Here is a 15,924-nt window from a genome sequence, read left to right as displayed (position 1 = left end):
AGAGATAAAAAAAAAAGAGAAAAGAAAAATTTCAAAAAAAAAAAGCGATCAAAAAAAAAAAGGAAAAAAAAATAAATTTTGGGGGGTCCACAGACCCCCACCCCCATGACCCCGCAGTACTCTGCAGGTTGCAGATTGTAGGGTCGTACCGTCGCTACCGCCTCGTACCCTCCTCGGCCACCCCGCTCCATACACCACCGGTCACCCAGCTCGGCGCCGCACAACTCCCGCAGCTCCGGAGCCTCCCGCCGCCGGCCCGTACTTCCTCCCGGCGCTGCTCCCGTCGTCCTGCTCCATGTCGTCTCCCACCGCGCAGTCAAACTGCTCGCCGCCAGCCCCTTCAGCGCCCGGCCCACCGATAACTCCTCCGCCTGGCACCTTCTTCTCCTGGCGACGCTTCCCTCCCGCCAACAATTATTAAAACTGGCGAACCCGCACCCGCCACGTGGCAGGCGGCCACTGGCCCGCGGCCAACATACATATAGTCACTTTTTTGCCACGTCGACTGTCCGTATAGTACGAATGCTATGCAGGGGGTGAAGTTTTTTGTGACAGCCAGACAGGCGTCAAATTTAAGTCCATTATTTACTAACGTCAGTGCCACATCAGCAGACTTTTGAAATTTTTTGACCCCCTCTTCATTGAGCTTTCCAGTTTTGCAGTTCAACTTTGAAAGGCCATATCTTGCTCATTCTTGCTCCTTTTTTGGTGCAATTCTTTTTGAAATGGGCTAAAATTTTGTGATCTTCGCAGTGGTGTGGTTATTTTCTGATTTTGGTGCACAGGATTTTAGGAATTTTTGGATTCTCTCAGTTGTGCCTGTCCAATCCTCAATTTTGCAACTTCAAAGGTCTCATTTGAGCTCATACAACCTCCTTTTCAAGTGTCATTTTTTTTGAAAGTGCATGTTTTTTCATCTACTTTCATAATCTATGATCAGATTTTAGAGATTTTGAGTGGAAATTGTACTTTCAGATATTGGTCTTATTTGGCCTATTAGGTACTTGTAAAGTGCTTGGATCTTAGTTTAGATCTCTTTCATTATTAGTTTGAGTCTCTTTTGGCCTTATTGAGGCAGTTGTAAAATTGTAATCAGAAGCCCACTTTGCCATTTTTTGCAAGTGGCCCATTGTATACGCACTAATTATAAAGTGTCAAATCATCACTTTTGGGGGGGTTCTTTGATTGAGTGAATTTGGGGGGGTGTCTTGAGTGATTGTGCCTCTCTTTGTGCTCTTTCATTTTTGTTGCAATGAGTCCTCATAAATTTCCACCTTTAACTCCACATAATTATGCATCATGGAAAATTAAACTATGGAGTAAATTAATGGAAAAGGGTCTCACGCATTACATAGATGGAATAATAGAAGCACCACCTGATCCTAAGGCTGATCCTAATGCTCAATTAGAATGGCTCACTAAGAATTGCATGGCTCTTGGAACTTTGTGCAAGTATGTATCAGATGACCTCATCTTTCATATTGAAAAGTGTACTACAATCAAAGATGCTTGGGATATGTTTCAAAAATTGTATGGTCAAGTTGATGAAATCAGAGGCTATAAGATTGACAATGAGCTCACCAACTTGGATCCCAAGAGTTTTTATACAATCCAAGATTATGTCACCAAAGCAAATGAGCTAAGAGCAAATCTTAAGGATTGTGGAATTGACAAAAAGGATGCTCAGTTGATATTCAACTTGTTGGACAAGCTTGCACCAGAATATGCAGCATTTGTGTCTAGCTTCCAAACTCATCGTTTGACAGTGGGGAGTTCCTATGTTATGCATTCATTTGATGCTTTCACAGAAATGTTGATATTGGAATAATCTAAGTTGTTGAACATGGGGCTTCTCAAGTCTTCAAAGTCCAAGGCTTTGGTGGCTAATCAAGGGAATCAAGGAAGTCAAGGCAAAGATTCTAACAAGAAGAAGAAGCACTCCAAGTCTAAGCCACAGCAGGAAAAAGGACAATCATCCTCTCCATCACAAGGTGATTTTTCATCCTCTTCCAAGAAGGGGACACCACCTAAGAAGAATAAACCAACTTGTGCATATTGCAAGAAGTATGGTCATGATGAGCGTCGATGCCATGCAAAGAAAGTTGATGAGTTAACTAATCTTCTTAAGAAAAACAACATCAACTTGCCATCTGCCTACACAAAGAAGGATTCTTCCTCTTCCTCACAGTCTAAGGGAAAAGGGCAAGCATTTGTGGCTACAACAGGTTCTTCATGGCAATGGATACTTGACTCGAGTGCCTCATATCACATGGGTTCTACAAAGGAGCAGTTTTCTTCATTGGAGCCAACTAAAGTACCTCACATTTACATTGGTGATGATACACAAGTAGAGGCTGAAGGGAAAGGTTCAATTGACATGGATGATGGAACATTTGAGAATGTTCTCTATGTTCCCAACTTGTCTACCAACCTTCTCTCTATCTACCAAATCACTCACTATGGGAATGGGAAAAAGGTTGAGTTTACACCAGATTCAGTTGTGGTAAAGGAACTTGATGATGATGCCTTGGTAGTAGTGGGACAAGTCAATGACAAGTCAAGGCTTTATTCATTCACCCACTTTGTGCCAAGTTCACCTTCTAGGGCCTTGATTACTCATTCAAATTTAGAAAGTAAGCTATGGCATGAGCGGTTTGGTCACCTCAACTACCGCTATCTTTAGCAGCTCAGCACTAAAGACATGGTCATAGGTCTACCTCGAATCAGTTTTTCAGAGGGTGTATGTTCAGGTTGTTTCATGGGCAAGCATCCCAAAGAGAAGTTTGATAAGGGGAAATCTTGGAGAGCTTTGGAAGTTCTTCAACTTATTCACAGTGATGTAGCAAGTCCATTTCTAGCACCTTCATTTAGTAAGGCCCGCTATGTCCTCACCTTCATTGATGACTACTCCTGCTTCACTTGGGTCTACTTTCTTATTCATAAGAGTGAAGTATTTGATAGATTTCAGGACTTCAAGACTCATGTGGAGAAGCAATCAGGGAAAATGGTCAAGATTCTTTGCATAGCTAATGGAAGGGAATATGTGAACAAAAGACTTGAGGATTTTTGTACATTTGAGGGGATTGATCTTCAGCATTCTGTCACATACACTCCATAGTAAAACGAGGTTGCAGAACACAAGAATAGAACTCTCAAAGAAATGGCTAGCTGTATGATACATGCACGTTCTCTTGATCCCGCCTTTTGGGCAGAGGCTATCAGTTGTGCCACACACATCCAGAATCGGGTTCCTCACAAAGATTTGCAAGGTATTACTCCTTTTGAGGCTTGGGCTGGTAGGAAACTAATTGTGAGACATTTCAAAGTCTTTGGGTGTCCAGCAAGGGCTCACATACCTCCGCAGAAACGCAAGGCATTGGAACCTAAGAGTCGGCCTTGCATATTTGTTGGATATCCAGAGGGTGTTAAGGCATATAGATTGATGGATCCTAAGACACATGAGGTGTTCATTGAGAGGAGTGTTCACTTTGAGGAAAGCTCTCCTAGCTTAGCCTCTCTACCTCCTCCATCTTCCTCCATTGTGGATAGTGATGTTAGTGATTCAGATGATGAGACTCCTACAACTCTGACTTGCAGGGTCCACTTACAGTTGAGGAGCCTCATTCTCCACCTCCACCTAGACCTCGTTGGGCTCGACAGACACTTGAGTCCGCGAGTTCTCTTGTTGGGGATCCTTCAGATACACGAAGAACTTGATCACAGCATCAGGATCTACCACATGCATTCATTGCTACCACTTCTGATCCATAGACATTTAGGGAAGCATCAGGGGTTCCTGAGTGGGACCAAGCTATGGAGGGAGAGTATAGTTCCTTGATGAGGAACAACACATGGGATTTAGTCCATCTCCCTAAGGGGAGAAAGATGGTTCAATGTAAGTGGATCTATCAGACCAAGTTTGCAGGGGATGGTAGTGTGGATAAGTATAAGGCTCGGCTTGTTGTGAAAGGTTTCTCTCAGGTTGTAGGTGTTGACTATACTGAGACCTTTGCACCCATAGCCAAGATGAACTCCATTCGTTTGACACTTGCTATTGCTGCGGCTCATGGTTGGGTTGTACATCAGATGGATGTGAAGAGTGCTTTTCTTCATGGTGATCTTGATGAGGAGATTTATATGGAGCAGCCACAGGGTTTCATCCAGGATACTTCCTTGGTTTGCAGACTAAGGAAATCTCTCTATGGCCTTAAGCAGGCCCCTAGGGCTTGGTACGCCAAGATGGATTCCTTTCTTCTCTCCGTAGGGTTCACCAGGTGTCATTGTGATCCGAATGTCTACATTTTGTGACAGGATGACTCTCACTTGATACTTGTGCTGTATGTTGATGACTTGATCATTACAAGGAGTACCGCATCCATCATTAGTAGGGTCAAATGTTCTTTGCATGACAAATTTGCTATGACTGACTTGGGTCTTTTGCGTTACTTTCTCGGGATAGAGATTTCATAGTCACCTTCCAGGATTACACTATCGCAGCCCAAGTATGCTCTTGATCTACTTGCACGCTTTCATATGGCTGATTGTAAGCCTGCCCCAACTCCGTTTCTTTCAGGAGTCAAGCTTGAGGCTCAGTGTTCTTCTCCACCAGTTGATGCCACTTTGTATCATCAGCTTGTGGGTAGTCTCATCTACTTGACCCATACATGCCCTAATATTTCATTTGCAATTGGCATGGTTTCCCACTTCATGCAGGAACCACATGAGCTTCATTGGAAAGCTGCCAAATGCATCCTTCATTACATCTAGGATACACATCACTATGGGATTCACTATGCAGTAGGCACAAGACTTCGCTTGGTTGGTTCCACAAACTCCGATTGGGTTGGCGATCTTGATGATCGTAAGTCTACTTCTGGTTACAGTTTTCACCTTGGTTCGGGCCCTATTTGTTGGTAGAGAAAGAAGCAACATGCTATTGCTCTCTCTTTGACTGAGACTGAGTATCGAGGCATTGTTAACACAGCAACTGAGACCATTTGGCTCCAGCAGATTCTCATAGAGTTTGGATTCACCACTCCACGACTGACAGTTCTACATTGCAACAATCAGAGTGCTATTGCGATCTCGAAGAACCCGGTCCAGCACCAACGAACCAAACACATAGAGATTCATATGCACTATATCTGAGAGCTCATTCAGGAGCAGGTCATTGATTTGCAGTATTGTCCTACAGCAGAGCAGGTTGCTGACATATTCACCAAACCTTTCACCAAGAGTAAGTTCCAGCAGCTGCAAGCTCTCTTGGGGGTGCGGGATGTGTCATTAGGGGGGGTCAGCTAACTTCTCCTTCCTCTCTTATGGGGGGGTGTAAAGCAGAAAAATCGAACCCTAGTCGTTCTCCCCTCCCCAACTCCAAGGAGAGAGAAGGGAGAGAAACTAGGGTTGATGGTTTTCACATAGGGGAGACTTTACATTCAAAAGAGGGGTTGAAACCCACAAGATCCAATCCCATGCAATGCAAGATTGGATTCTATATGAGTTTCAAGGGTTAAGACATCAAGGATACCCTCTTTTGTAAAGAATATAGATAGAAAGATTGAACTAGGAATGCATATAGAAGCAAGAAAGATTCACTTATAAATAGAGATAGGGATATGGGATGAAGCTGCGGACCTGGAATTAGCAGTAAAATGTCGAGACAGTGCTATTCTGCAAATTTGAGCGAAAGTTGACGGGACGATGGCGCCCAGCGTGCACACGATCCTCCGAAAAATCCACGAAACAAAGGGGGATCTGTTCGTCTCTGCACAAGGATTCCAGATCTTCAATTACAACCGCGTACCTACAACCTACACACAGAAAAGAGAGGATGATTGGGGGCTTAGGGATGAGGGGTTTTCCTTTAGGTCAAACCCTGGTTTTGGAATTAACCAAGAAATGAGAATGTTGTAAATGTAAATGTTTGTAATGTAAACAAGTACTGATACCTTGTTGTAAGAATGTTTGTATTCTTACATGCGAAGGTGTAAATGTTGTTGTATGTTGTATGTGATCTCCTCTTCAATGGTTGAATCCTTGTCTTGAATGCAACACTTAGCCTTGAATGGAGATTTAGAATGCTCAATTGCTTGAAGGAATGCTTGAATGCTTGAATGATTGAATGCTTGAATGCTTGAATGCTTGAATATCGTTTCCGCCTTTTTTCCATCTACCCAAAATGGGAGAGGAAATGTAGTTTATATACTTGTCAATTAGGGCTGATAGACTGATTTTCTCGACCTTAGGCTGACCAGGAAATATTATTTTCCAATTTGCAAACTTAAAGACCCGATACCCACAAGAGACCGGGCCCAAAATAGGGCCAGGGACCAGGGCGCTGGGCGCCATGGTCCTGGGGGACCAGGGCGCTGGGCGCCATGGTCCTGAAGGACCAGGGCGCTGGGCACCATGGTCCCACCTCTAGGGATAGCAGGGTGCAAGGAGGATCAGGCCAGGGTGCTGAAAAATGTAGTTTTTGGTGTCATAAACAAGTTTCGGGGTCTCCATTCAGGTTCCGTGTTGCATCGCCATCGTGAAGACCTAAATGCAGTCAAAATTGCAAGTGTCGCAATTTTAGGATGCTACATTTAGCCCCCACTTTAGCAGGAGTATAAGCGTACGCTCATACTTTCGATAAAGTACAAGGAAACAACATTGAAAAACTTTCACCATGTCATGGAGGCAAGATACACCAAGCCCCCAGTGGACTAAGGATCTTATGACTTCGATTGACAAAGTTAAAGGGAAGATCACGAGGGAGAACCATGACTGTCAGTAGTAAGGTTCCCTCACTATGAGTCATGCAAGAAAGATATCAAAAATTTTCAAGGCAAAGCTAAATTTGTCAAGAAATTTTCAAGTATCTTGAAAAGATATGAACGGGATTTATGCCCCCCTACGTTAAAGCGATCGCACATGCCTCACTGAGGGTGATTGCTTTAAGGTAGTGATACATATAAGAGATGAGAAAGGAGCACGTTATCACAAGGATTTAGCCCCCAAGTGTGAGATAAGCCCAAGGATAATAGACACAAAACACAAAGCACAAGGTGACTTCACTTTCCTCGGGGTCAGTATGCTGTATGATAATTCATGTATATCATATGTATGTATGCATAATTGTTCTTCATTCCCCAATCAAGGAAGGTCACCTAGAAGAAGGGAACACATGTGTCTTTTGAGTCAACATGAGAGAGACCAAAAGAGATCTCAATGTTTTGCATCGTCCTCAAGTAGACAACACTAAGGACAACAAATAGAAGAATGAGAATAACACATAGAAGAAGTAACACAAGAGAGGAGGAGAGAGTCTGCTATGCTAATGAACTAGTCTAGCACGTCATCTTCCCCCCGATCTTGCTGATCAATATTTCGGGAAGGTAGGAAACATGCTAGAGGAGGAACATCCAACATAGCAGATGGAGCTATCACAAGATCCAAACAAGGGCTATGTTCATGTTCTGAGCCACGTTGTTCTTGTCTAGGAGCTAGGATAAGTGCTTTAGAAAATTCGTTACATAAATGGTTATCAACATATTCATATTCACTATCAGAATGAACAGGAGTAACATTTTCATCATGAATAACATTTTCATCTATATCATCATCAAGATTTATAAAAATAGGATCTTTAACTCACACAGGATCAAGACCATCATGCATCTTATGTTCAGGAGATTTCGGCTCAGTCGCCGGCTGAGGAGAAAATGGAATAATATTAGTTGAAGGTGTTTTTGGGGATTGCAAAGTTTGAGAAGCAGCTGCCTGAGCTCTAAGACGACGCTTTCGTCAGCATTCACGTGCAGAATGATTTTATCTAGTCTTAGTAGGAAGTTGAGAAGATTGAGGAGGAGAAATGTTCTCATGCTTATCACTTGGGTGTTTAGGTTGTGGTCTCTTAGGTTGACTAATAGGAGAAGAGGAAGGTCTCTTCTCTCCATAAGAGGAAGGAGGAGGAACTGCTCCATATAAGGGAGGAATATTTGGTTTAGGAAGGAGACCAAGTCCATCATGACGAGGAGGGATAGGTCTACTTTTAGGAAGTTTATTAGATATAGGCATAGTCACATTCATAGGAATGGGTTGGGAATCTTCTTGAGGAAAGACGTTAGTTTTATCTTTCAAGGGAAGAACTTCCTTCTCAAGAATGATAGGAATGTCAAGTTTGGGTGTTCTAGGTTCACATAGAGATAGGATCATATCTTTTTTCCACTTTTGATAAGATTTAAAAAAAGATGATCACTTCGCGGAGGAAGAGATTGAAATTGTTTAGGCCAAAAGTAATCAATAGGAATGCTAGAAGTTCTTTCAGCTGGTTTAAAGAGACTATGATTGACAGTAACAACTTCACCATTATGGGGAAATTTCAAACACTTGTGAATAGGAGAAGCAATAGCTTTCATGGAAGATAGCCAAGGATAGCCTAGCTTCACATGAAATTGTTCAGATGATGGAATAATAGCAAAGTCCACATCAAGGGATTTGTTATGGACCTCAATAGGTAATGTAATAGAACCAATTGCAAGAGAAGAAAATGCATCAAATAGTTTCACAACCACATTTGTTTCATCATAGATCACTTGATTCAATTGCAAAGTAAAAAGAAATTCTTCAGTAATGATATTAACCATACAAGAAGGATCAATAAGCACTCCACGGCAAGGTGTATTCTTGACTTTTTCAACTATATATAAAAGACCATCAGGTGCCCTGATAGTTTCACTAGAATCAAAGGTGATGGAAAGTTCTTTAGGGATTTTTTGCTGCTCCACAAAGTTAATCACATTCGGAGTCATGGACACAAGATCATCAGGTGAGACAGAGGAATTATTAGTATCAATCGCATTAGAGGTATGAGAAGGTAATGGATCAGTAAAAATATGAAGATTTTGGTTGGGAGGAGCTACAGATGTATTGCCTTTATCATTCACTCTAGAAATAGAGATAGTATTATTATCAATCAAATCTTGAATTTTACCCTTTAAAGTAAAACATTTTTCAGTATCGTGCCCAGGTTGACGATGAAATTGACAAAAAGATTTGTTATCAAAATAGGGTGAATTAATCTTTGCAGGATCTATTTGCCTTATAGGAGGAAGAGTAAGCACATTTTGTTCCAATAACTTATTCATAATACTATGCAATGATTCATTCAAAGGAGTAAACTTTCTTTCTTTCTTGAAAAACTTAGAAATAGGAGGCACACCTGATGCCGCATTCACATTGTTGTTGATGATGTTTTCATTGAATTTAATGGACTCTCTATTCAGTTTAAACTTCCCAAATGGTTGTTGACTACTATCACCCTTATCACTCGGAGCCATAGGATTTGCTTGTTCCATTTGACTCACAGTCAGTTGATAATTGTGAAGAGTTGCGCACAACTGTTGGAAAGAAGTAAACTCAGAAAATAGGAGTTTTTCTCTAATATCTTTTTGTAAATTAGAAATAAAGATTCTTTGGATGTCATTTTCAGGTACTGGAAAGGAAATTTGAGCATACAAATGCTTATATCTACCAATGAAATCAGTCACTTTTTCTTTAACACCTTGTTTACAATGCATTAAATCAATCAAAGTAACTTTAGGACTTATATTGTTTTGAAATTGTTGAATAAAAGCATTTGCAAGTTGTTCGAAAGAAGTAATAGAATAAGAAGGCAACGAGCAATACCATTGTAGGGCTTTATCCCTTAATGTTCTAGTAAACAGTTTTGCAAGCAACCTTTGGTCATAAGCAAAATCAGTGCATATTGTTTGAAAGGTCTTAACATGTGTTAGAGGATCACCCTTACCATTATAAAGCTCCAAATGCGGAATTTCAACATGTTTAGGGGGGATAGCTCGAACAATGTCAAGAGAAAGTGGGCTCGCAACATCAAATGTGGGCACACTAAACTTAGATTGATTCATAGAGGCAATTTGTTGCTGTAAAGAAGAGACAGTTTGTGCAAGATTGTTAATGGTCGCTTCAGTCGAAGAGTTCATATTAGACATATTAGATTGTGATGGATGTGTTATGTTATTGAAAGAAGGTAGAGAGTAAGGTGGTGGGACACTATGATAGTTAGTCATAGGAGATGATTGGAAAGGAGGAACACTACAAGGAGGAATGGAAGGGTTAAATGAATTGCCCCCTTGCGTCATGTTCATTTGTGGAGATATAAGAGGAACACTCATTGAAGGAATGAATGAAGAAGTTGGATTGAATGAAGGAAGAGGATTGATTGAAGAAGAAGGATTGCCCCCATGACTGGTGATCATAGGAGGAATGTCTTGTATTGAAGTAGTCATTATGTTTGATGTAAAAGTAGGTATACTAGCAATAGGAGTTGTCAAAGGAATAGAATGATTAACTTGAGTAGGAGGTTGTGTATAACCTAAGGTTTCGGCACAACTTTTCATAGGCATCACATTCGAATCCATAATGTGTGCAATACCACACAAAATATCAATTCCATTCTTATCACTTTAAATCATACGTTTTAGACCCTTAATTAATGAAAGAGCTTCACTATCAGGGTATTCTTGAGACATCCATTGTCGAAAATCATCAAATTGGTTATCCAATTTTGAAACTTGTTCTACAGAAACCTCATGGAGAGCTTCTTCATCATTAAGAGGATTAGAGGAATTACCCATGTCCTCGTTAAAAAGGCCATTCAAATTAGTTTCCATCTCCTCAGTAATTACACCTTGGAAAGACTTAATTCTAAGGCTTCGTCTAACGGGAATAGTGTAAGTAGGACTTATTGTTGTAAAACTCATGCACTAAAGAGAGAGAGAAGATTTTGAATTTTAGAGGTAGCAAATTTCAATAAAATCAGCCAATCTCCTAGATTTAAGCTGTTAAATGCAATCAGGACAATCTCTCGAAATTTCAGAAAAAATGTCCGAGACCGTGGCGAACGGAGTACACACGGTCCTCGCAACTTTTTTCAAAATTTTCAGGGATGAAAGTTATGATGATTTTAAAGCTAATCTGAAAAAATTGAGTGATTTTACGATCTGTAGATAGGCCAAATTGAAGTTGCAATCTCAAAATTGAACCCTACCAAGATTGTTGAAAAATGTAAAATTTGAATTTTGAACAAGAGAGGGAAACTGAAATTTTGAATTTTATGATTTTAGAGGGAATGTTGAAAGCAATGCAGGCTTTGAAATTTAAAAGTTGACCCGATTTCATGCAAAATTCGAATTTTGAAAGTGGAAATCAAGGTTGTTGCAATTAAACACTTAATTTCAAAAGTCACAAATTGTAAAAATTTGAATAAAACACTAAAATTTCGAATGAATGCTAACACATTTTTCAGATTTAGGACTATAAGAAACACAATTTTGATACAAATTTCAATTTCAACAATTTTTGAATGATTAGAAGCCTCAATCCAAGCAATCGCTAGACCAACTTTGACTTTAATTTTGAAGGTGTTAAAATTGATAAAATCAACCAAAATTCTGGATTTTAGCAGAAAAATACAGTAAGATCTAGCTCCCGAAATTTCGAAAAAAATGTCAGGGGCGATGGCGCTCGGGGTGCACACGGTCCTCGCAACTTTTTTCCAAATTTTCAGGGATGAAAGATATTATGATTTTATTGCAGATTCCAAAGTTATAGCCGATTTGGAGGTGTTTTGATTAGTGAAATTATCAGTCAAAGGTTGAATCAAGGAGGTCTTAAAAATTAGGGTTTTGACATTTAACCACTTAATTTTTAGAATTAAAGCACAAATATGAATTGACAATTTGCAATAGAAGGGTAGATCTGAAACAAGCATTAACAATTAAACATTTCACACGTTTAATTACTAAAAAGAAAATTTTAGGGTTTTTATGCAATTAGCCTCTAAAATTTGCAAAAGATCAAACATGGAAATGTAATTAAGGAAACAAAATTTTCAGATCTAACCATGAATAATCAGAATGAGGATGTTCACGTCGGGTTCACCAAAATGTAAAGCGGAAAAATCGAACCCTAGTCGTTCTCCCCTCCCCAACTCCAAGGAGAGAGAAGGGAGAGAAACTAGGGTTGATGGTTTTCACTTAGGGGAGACTTTACATTCAAAAGAGGGGTTGAAACCCACAAGATCCAATCCCACGCAATGCAAGATTGGATTCTATATGAGTTTCAAGGGTTAAGACATCAAGGATACCCTCTTTTGTAAATAATATAGATAGAAAGATTGAACTAGGAATGCATATAGAAGCAAGAAAGATTCACTTATAAATAGAGATAGGGATATGGGATGAAGCTATGGACCTAGAATTAGCAATAAAATGTCGAGACAGTGTTGTTCTGCAAATTTGAATGAAAGTTGACGGGACAATGGCGCCCAACGTGCACACGGTCCTCCGAAAAATCCACGAAATGAAGGGGGATCTATTCGTCTCTGCACAAGGATTTCAGATCTTCAATTACAGCTGCGTACCTACAACCTACACACAGAAAAGAGAGGACGATTGGGGGGTTAGGGATGAGGGGTTTGCCTTTACGTCAAACCCCGGTTTTGGAATTAACCAAGAAATGAGAATGTTGTAAATGTAAATGTTTGTAATGCAAACAAGTACTGATACCTTGTTGTAAGAATGTTTGTATTCTTACATGCGAAGGTGTAAATGTTGTTGTATGTTGTATGTGATCTCCTCTTCAATAGTTGAATCCTTGTCTTGAATGCAACACTTAGCCTTGAATGGAGATTTAGAATGCTCAATTGCTTGAAGGAATGTTTGAATGCTTGAATGCTTGAATGCTTGAATATCGTTTCTGCCTTTTTTCCATCTACCCAAAATGGGAGAGGAAATGTAGTTTATATACTTGTCAATTAGGGCTGATAGACTGATTTTCCTGACCTTAGGCCGACCAGGAAATATTATTTTCCAATTTGCAAACTTAAAGACCCGATGCCCACAAGAGACCGGGCCCAAAATAGGGCCAGGGACCAGGGCACTGGGCGCCATGCTCCTGGGGGACCAGGGTGCTAGGCGCCCTAGTCTTGAAGGACCAGGGCGCTGGGTGCCATGGTCCCACCTCCAGGGACAGCAAGGTGCAAGGAGGATCAGGCCAGGGTGCTGAAAAATGCAGTTTTTGGTGTCATAAACAAGTTTCGGGGTCTCCATTCAGGTTCTGTGTTGCATCGCCATCGTGAAGACCTAAATGCAGTCAAAATTGCAAGTGTCGCAATTTTAGGACGCTACAGGGGGACTTTTTCCTCTTTGAGGTTTTGTCCTTCTTCTTTGAGAGTCTTTTGTACTTTCATCTCTCTTCTGGGGGGGAGTTTTTTCCCACTGGGTTTTCTCCTTTTCTCCATTTGTGAGAGATTGCATTGCATGGTTTTTCTTGCATTTGCATATTGTACATGGGTACCTATCATGGCCTAGTAGCCGAGACCCATCTTACATTGTTGACTTGAGTCTTCATTCCCCTAAGTTGCACTTAATTGGGGGTGTTGGTGTAAATAAATATTCGTTTTGGATATTATTACACTTTACTTAAGTTAACTTAGGATAATGCATCTCTTCGTAGTTTGGATTTGAGACACTTAGGGAAGTGTGCACATAGGGATAGAGCTTGTAGGAGAAATTCCACCTTTTGTGGTCTTATTTTGCTGTTACACTCCACATTCGCTGGGTCATCCACCTCTTGTGGAATATTATATCATTTCTCCTACCTACCCCTAGTATTTCCTACCTACCCTTGTTTCTCATTAAGTCACATGTCATAATTGTGTGCTCGTACATCCATATGGCCTTGCTTATATAAGCAAGCCTATATTCATTGTATTGGTTAATGCAGTTGATCATTTGCATATTGATGAGAATACAGTTTTGTTCTTGTCATTCTATTGTCTCTCTTTTTATGCTTTTCATTGTGCCCTTGATCTTGGCAAAATCCTACAATAAGACATAATTAGGGTTTATGATTTAATGATTTATTAGAGGAATAAAATAAAAAGGGGCACACTTAGGGTAAAACACCCAATTTTATGATTTGGGGAGTGATAAAATATGACTTTATAATTAATTAAATTAATTTATTTTTTTCCTAAGGAGAAATTACAATGCAAGATGCAAACACACTAAGGCGGGTGCTAAACTAAGTGTAGAAATGTACCACCGTAGCAAGGGTGTACAATTTACTATGCTACAATGATAAAGACCTAATTTGATATTGGGGATATATATAAGCAGTTGTTATAATTATTTTTAATATGGGTAGATATGTGTGAAGCGTATATGAGCAATTGTGTGCAATTGAAGGATTTCTTCTTTGGAATACAATAGAATATTATAATAGAGTAGAGTTGTAGATAAGAGTATTTTGTGCTTAACCGGAACTATTTTTGGAATTTGCAGATCCTAATTATTAGTTCAAACATTCAAATTATTATATGTAATCATTTTTAAGGCAGTGAACCTTCAAGAGTTGTAGCCCTTGTTGTAATTTGAGCAGTGAGCTCTAGGCAGCATACCTAAATCCATGTCCATTCTCCTCATGTAAAATTATTAAACTTATAAGAAGGAATATTAATATTGTATGTATCAATCCCACTGTGTTTTTTCCTTAACTGTTTTTCCACATAAAAATCTTGGTGTTATGGTGTTATTATTGTTTTCTTTTTGGTTTGCACTTTACTTTCACTCAAATGTATTCAGTAGTTCAAAGGACAGATTAAAAATCTTTAAAAAGTGTTGAACACTGATTCACGCCACCCCCTCTCAATGTTCCTTTATCCCAACAACAAACAACATTGAACTCAAAACATCATAATTCCACTTGTTAACCAAAACATCACTATAACACTAAACAAACCAAATAATTATGTCCTCCAAACCATAACACTTGAATCCAAATGTTTGAAATCCACCAAGCTTTCTCTAAACTAATTCTTGTAAATATATTCACTGCTATAAACAACAATAATCATCACTAACATATAAGCAATCGAGGATTTGCAAACTTAATAGTACAATGTACACAGAACATAAAAATTATATCTAGATTTGCAATGCATAATATTCAAATATCGGAGGAATGCAAAGAATTCTTCCATTGGGAAATTACAAACTCTTTCCTACGAAAATATTATTCCTTGCATACTGAAACTTCCACTACACCAACCATCTTGAAATGCCTCAATATCTTCACCATACCACACAACAATTATAAAAAACTTAATTTTAGACTATCTGCAACACACAGTGACATCAATGCCAACATAGCACGACAACTAAAGTTTTCAATAATATCTCCCTTTGTCATTGATGCTATGACCACCAAGAACAAAGAGAAAAGACAACTAATCTTTCTCCCAATTTGAATATCTTTCCCCCTTTGACATCAAAGACAAAGGACACTCTATTAAACTCTCTCTATCTTACCGATAAACTTTGATAACTACATATAATGGTGTAATTTGGAATTGGGGTCAATTAAGATATTGAGAAAATTAGCAATTTTAAATTAACCACAACAATAGGTGGAAAGAGGAATGAACCTAATAGATCTAGCCTCAATACAAATAAGGAATGATTAAACCCTGATTAGATTCGTTTGGTGTTAGGATTTCCTCTTTTCAAGGGGTGATTGAGAATTGGAAATGATAATTATAAATGATAATTATAAATTATGGTAAAATGAGAGATAATTAAAGTAAATTAATGAATAGAAAATGCTACATATGTCCTAGAGATCCATAGATTGGGATTTGGGAAAAATGATAGATTTGGAACTTATTCCCAAATGTTTGGCCTAACTTTTTGGGACTAGGTAGCTCAAATCCACCTCGGTCCTTCCAATTTTCTTCTATCAAAAGCTAAACTTGTTCATCACTATAAACTCTATCAGAATTATTCAAGTATTGCTCCTACACATTTTTTATGCATACAAGAAGAGAGAGAAAGATGTTGTGGATATTGTTTTTCCTAA

The sequence above is a fragment of the Cryptomeria japonica genome, chromosome 7, assembly GCF_030272615.1.
Source record: "Cryptomeria japonica chromosome 7, Sugi_1.0, whole genome shotgun sequence".
Classification (NCBI taxonomy): domain Eukaryota; kingdom Viridiplantae; phylum Streptophyta; class Pinopsida; order Cupressales; family Cupressaceae; genus Cryptomeria; species Cryptomeria japonica.
The sequence above is the reverse complement of the archived record's forward strand: the minus strand, read 5'-3'. Positions refer to the sequence as shown.